Source organism: Pteropus vampyrus, unplaced genomic scaffold (assembly GCF_000151845.1).
Source record: "Pteropus vampyrus isolate Shadow unplaced genomic scaffold, Pvam_2.0 Scaffold254, whole genome shotgun sequence".
Lineage (NCBI taxonomy): Eukaryota > Metazoa > Chordata > Mammalia > Chiroptera > Pteropodidae > Pteropus > Pteropus vampyrus.
The window spans coordinates 1,308,816-1,314,245 of record NW_011889035.1 but is presented as its reverse complement, the minus strand read 5'-3'; the positions used below and the strand labels follow the sequence as shown (position 1 = coordinate 1,314,245).

The 5,430-nt window shown below is 47.9% G+C and overlaps 1 long non-coding RNA gene across 1 annotated transcript; it reads right to left on the bottom strand.

Annotated features, from left to right (window-relative positions):
* Window positions 1–1,610: 1,610 nt before the first annotated feature.
* On the bottom strand, window positions 1,611–5,410 carry LOC111729255. The gene is made up of 4 exons (XR_002776161.1): window positions 5,149–5,410; window positions 3,547–5,066; window positions 2,838–3,074; window positions 1,611–1,778 (listed from the first exon to the last, which is right to left on the bottom strand). It is a non-coding gene; the product is annotated as an uncharacterized LOC111729255 (long non-coding RNA).
* Window positions 5,411–5,430: the final 20 nt, after the last annotated feature.

Below are 5,430 nucleotides of genomic sequence, written 5' to 3'. Positions count from 1 at the left end.
GTGCTACAGTCCCCGGCCCCAAGGTGACTGTGTGGACATCCTACCCCAGTGCCAGCAGACATAGGCTCCACCAAAGTTTGCATGGGTCAGTCTCACAGTTAGGACACTCTTAGAGAGCCCAGACTAAATCTCCCCTTCTGCTATCTCTAACAGCTCCACTCCCACTAGTAGGGGTCATCTGCTGTCCCGCCCCAGCCTTCCCTCTACAAAGGAGCCAGTGGAGTTTCATGACCTCCTTTCTTGCTGGCCTATTTACTCTTTCGATATAATTTTACCTGGAAGAAAGGTAGTTGGAGGCAGTAAGTATATTTTTTTAAAAATTTAAATGTCAATAATTAAATTTTTATTTTAATTTGTGTTTTAGTTTAAATCTTTAGATGTCAATCAAGAATAGAAGAGAAGAGAATAGTAGTATAATAGAATATACAATAGTTTATATCTTAGCAAATAAAAACCCCCCTTCCCATTTTTTCCCTCTGTTGCATCACATTCCTCTTTGCCACCGAATTCAAATTCATTCTTGGGCACATGCCACAGCTTGCCAGGCATGTGCAACGAATGTCATACATCAGTTATAAACAGGAGGTAAGAGACAGCAAATGCAAAGACAGCCACTGCTCAAGCTGTATGTGCCTGTCAGTCAAGACCATCCCAGTGTCATGGAGGAGATGATGAAAGCCCACTGTGTTAGGGCTTCCGGTAACAAACAAACGAGACACCGCCACCCGCATCTGTTTTCTGTAGAGTAATACTAGGCATTCGATGAGTGGCAAATAAATTTGAAATCTCTACTTAACGTCTCTCAGCCTGTGAAAATGCCTTTTTTTCTCACGAGCCTAAGTATGGCCTTTATACTATTAATGCTACCTAGGGACAGTACCATGATTCCACTTTACACAGCCGGGAGAAACCAGGACGGACCTGGAGCACTTTCCCAAGGTCATGGTGAAGAGCCAGCAGAGCTAGCCTAGAGCCGGGACCTCTTGTATCCCTCTTGGCACTTTTTGGGCAGAGTGAGCGATCTGTGCTGATGCCGTGTGGGCATCGGGCCTTTGCAGAGCTCTGCCCCCTTCCCTGCCCAGAGATCGGTACACCGAGAAGTGATGGGTGTGATGTGGATCAGTAGGGCAGTCACCTAAGAAGAAGAGCCCTCACGTCTGACTCGTGTCTAAAGAGCCAAGAGTTTCCGCAAAGGCACTGTTCTGGACTGAGGAGTTAGGATTACTCCAGTCGCAGAGCCAGGACGGTTGGGCCCAGTGTTATGCGATGACAGCGGAAGAGATGACTCTTCCTTTGACAGCCTTAAAACCCCGGGACCTTAAAGCAGGGCCGAGAATGGCCATGGTAGCAAGACGGTAGATGAAATAGACAAGGGGACCTTTCCCCAGGGATAACAGAGCTGATGACAAATGCAAGTCTCTTTTGCATTTGCGATACAAGGTTGGAGAGATGCCACTCACCACAGTCTGGCAGAGACAACACATAGCAACTGGTTCTTCAGGATTCTCAGTATGTGAAGAATGTATACAACATCACAAATAACTCATGGTGCAAGTAATTCACACTGAGAATAAACTTAACTGTAACGTACACACATATCCTCACACACATTAATTCAACATGTTTTTATTGTGTTAAATGAAAGGCGTAAAGATGAATAAGGTGCTATACTTGCCCTTCTCGTCCAAGTTCATAGTCCGGGTGAAAAGACCAGAAGGGACCATAGTACCATGTATAGCAGTGTCAAAATCACGGGTTGTACCGTGCGTTCTGTTGGTCTGTAGGAGGGGAGAAATGGAAAAGCAGGTGACATGTGAGTTGAACATGGATGAATGAAAAGAGGAGACAGACAGGACTGAGGTTCGAGGGCCGAGGGAACAGCAGGCACCGAAGCAGGTCATGCTTGGGACACAGCAACCCTGGCAGTTGGAAAGAGGCTGGTGGTCCTCTAGGTGCCTGAGCTGCTGTGCTAATGAATATGACCTTTGTCCTGCGGCAATAGAATGTTGAGAGCTGGCAAAGGTGTATTTAAGCAGGAATGTGATCTGATCAATGTCATTTTATAGAAAAATAACAGGGCTGTGGAGAGTACATACTATTAGGAAGAGACAATAAAGGCATCGGCTGTTTTCGTTTCTATGCTCATGTAACAATTACCCCAAACTTAGCAGCATTAAAACAACCATCTATTTTGCTCGAAACTCTGTAATTTGGGCAAGGGTTCTTGGGGGTAGTTCAACTCTGCTGGGCTCAGTTGATGGAGCACTAAGGCAGGGACTGTAACACTAAGGAGTCCTGGGGCATCTCCAGCTGCGTGGTCTCTCCACAGGGCCTCTCCAGCTTCAGCACGGCTGGACTTCTCACGTGGGAGCTCAGGGTGTCAAAGGCACATATAGAAGAGAGAGAAAGATAGAAAAACAGATGAGAGAAAGAGAGAGAGAGAAGGAGGGAAGGGGGAAGAGGGGAGGGAGGGAGGGAGGGAGAGAGAGAGAGAGAGAGAGAGAGAGAGAGAGAGAGAGCGCGAGAGGAGGCAGAAGACATACTGCCTTTTATGACCTGGCCTCAGAAATCACACAGGATCACTTCTGCCACATCTAGACTGTTTGTCTCTTCTTCAAGGCATTTATAAGGACCTTCAGGGTTCAAGTGGGTGGGAGGCAGGGCAGAGTAGACTTCGCTCTTCAAGTGGAAATGGCAAGGTTCTAGAAAAGCATGAGGGACTGGAAATACTGCTATCGCTGTGACCACTTTGGAAAATAAAGTCGGCCACACTGAATATCAGACAGACCCAATACCTAAGGTTTTACGTATATTTTGTCATTTTATTCTCCCCTTACCTGTGAGGTTGGTATCATTTCATCCATTTTATATACCAAGGAAGGAATCGAGGTTTTGAGATGTTAAGCGGTCTGCTTAAGATCACACACCAAGCAGAGATGGAGCTGGTTTCCTTGTGTCAGCCCATGACCTCGAGGCCTCTTTCTCTGTCCCTGCTACTGCTTCAGCCATAGAAAGGAAAGCACGAAGGCAGACGAACTCGAAGGTCATTGTCCTGCCCTGGAATGTTCCCACCACTAAAAAGGGAAGACAATTTATGAGGCTATAGCAACACATCTCACGGACCCATTGAATCCATGCAGTATCTTCATCATAGATACTCTATGACAAGCATTTCTGTGATCATCATTGCAAAGCACCGTGAATACCAAGGAGTCAGAGATAACAGCTACTGACCACTCACCAAGTACCGGCTCTGTGCTAAGTAAGCACTTTACATGCATTATCTAATTTAATATCACAGTAACCCTGTGAGATGGGTATTATTGTTATTGTTGCTTACAGGCTTCAGTAATATTGCACAGAGAGGACGTCACCTCCACGGGGCCCCCACCTCCCTGCCGTGAATCCTTTCCCCAATCAGCAACGTGATTAGAAGAATTGATGGTCTCCTTTCTCGGTGGTTCTACAGGCCACGGAGTCAGACAGGTAGAGTCAGGAACCAGCTCCACTATTTACTAGTTGTGTGAGCTTGAGCCAGTCACTCACCCTTTCAGTGCTTCAAGTGTCCTCATCAACAACATGAGGATACAGCTCCTTTCTTATAGAGGTTCCTAGCAGGAGTATGAGACAAGCCTGGACAGTGTTCAGTGCAGGCACAGAGAAAGCACTCACTGCACGTGAGCTACTGTTCTGAGCTGGTGCTGGTGCCCATGGCAACTCGGGATTGACTTGCAGACCATTCTCACGGTCCAGGGATCTGTGTTGTTTTCTGCAGAGGGCCAGGAAGCTACTTGTTTATACTCGGCTTATTAGGGTGGGGGGTAGAGTTAATCTGCCCAGACACGTGCGAAGCATAAACCAACCAATAACATGAGGAGTGAGGTGAGGGTTCAGCGGCAGGAATTTGCAGACACTGTGCAGCCTCATGGATGCTGGAAAGTGCAGAGAGCTGGCCCCAAAGCCAGGGGTGCCGCTGATGCACCGAGTCCCGTGGGGCCCACACGGCTGTGTCCCAGTGAGGGCAGGAGGCCCTGGATTTAGGCTTATGTGCTTTTTGTTAGCCAAGTTGCCATAAATGAGGAAGAAGGAGCCACTGTAATTGTCAGCATCATTCTTAGGCAAACACTTCTGCTTTAAGAAGAAAGAAAGGGAGCGCATTCTGTTGTGCCCAGGGAGGCACAAATAACAGAGACCTGCCTTAGACTTTGAATTAGGTCCATTTTTTTTAACCAGCCCCTGTCCAAAGTCTTCTGTTACATGGAGAAGTGTCCTGGGTGGTGTCTCATCCCGCTGTTGATCAAGCTACACAGAGAGCCTTCTCAGACCAGCAGGCACATAACTGCAAGGAATCAGCACACAACCAGAGGGAAGGGAGGGCCAAGAGCTCCCCAGGAAGGCTCTGCAGGCTTCATAAAGACTTCCACAGCTACTTTTGGAAGAATGAAGACAGAACTAAGACTCCAGAGCTCTTGGACAGCCCTGCTGTTTGGCTTACACATTGTGAGGGACATCCACTGTTCCATCGCCTGCAGAGCCCAGCACCCGCCGCCTTCTTCTGAGACTCTAACCACATTCTGGGATTCTAACCACATTCCGGGACTCTAACCACATGGTTAGATGGGAGCTGCCATCCATAAACAAGCCACACCTCCTGTCTGCTCCTGACAGACCAAGCTGGCTCCATCTGGCTCCTCCTCCTCACCTCAGAGAACATAGGTGTCTGTGTTGAACTGGTCAGTCACAAAGTCCCCCCACAATTCTGCATCCCCTCCATGCAGACCTTTTCAACTTGCACCAGGCTGCAGTTCTGCTCTGGTGGTGGTAGAGCTGGGATCTGACAGACAGGTGCCCAGCATCATGGAAGCAGGGCCGAGAAAGAAATGAGCAGAGAGAAGCAACGAGGACGTCTTGGCTGAGCTCCTTCCTGCCTGTGGTTTCCATCGTTTCCTGCCCAGGCACACTCCTGTCTTTCTGGTGATTTGGTAATTTGGTTATGTGAGCCAAAACATCTCTCGTCCCACCCAAGCTGGAGATTTGGGCTCTTTTGGTTCCCATCACTCAGAGTCCTGCAAGCACAGAAATGTCCTGGCTCAGCCAAGGTGGCTTGCCTCCTATGCCCCACAGTAAGGATAGTTAGAAAGTACATACCACGACCTTGACCCTCAGGCTTCCTAAAACCCTCCTTCCGTGTGTAGTTGCTGTGAACCACACTATTTTAAGACCTGCTAAGGCAGCACTCTGGCGGTTCCAAATGCGAGAAGGTCCCTCCCTTCTTTCTATATCATCAACGCCATCGGCTTTCTTGTAGCTAAATCTTTTTGTTCCTTTCCTTTCTGAAAAACAAAAATCAACATTAAAGACTATAGTTACGCCTGGATTTAAAACACAGCCTTCCTGATGGGAGTCCTGTGACAAGGAATGATCTTCCGC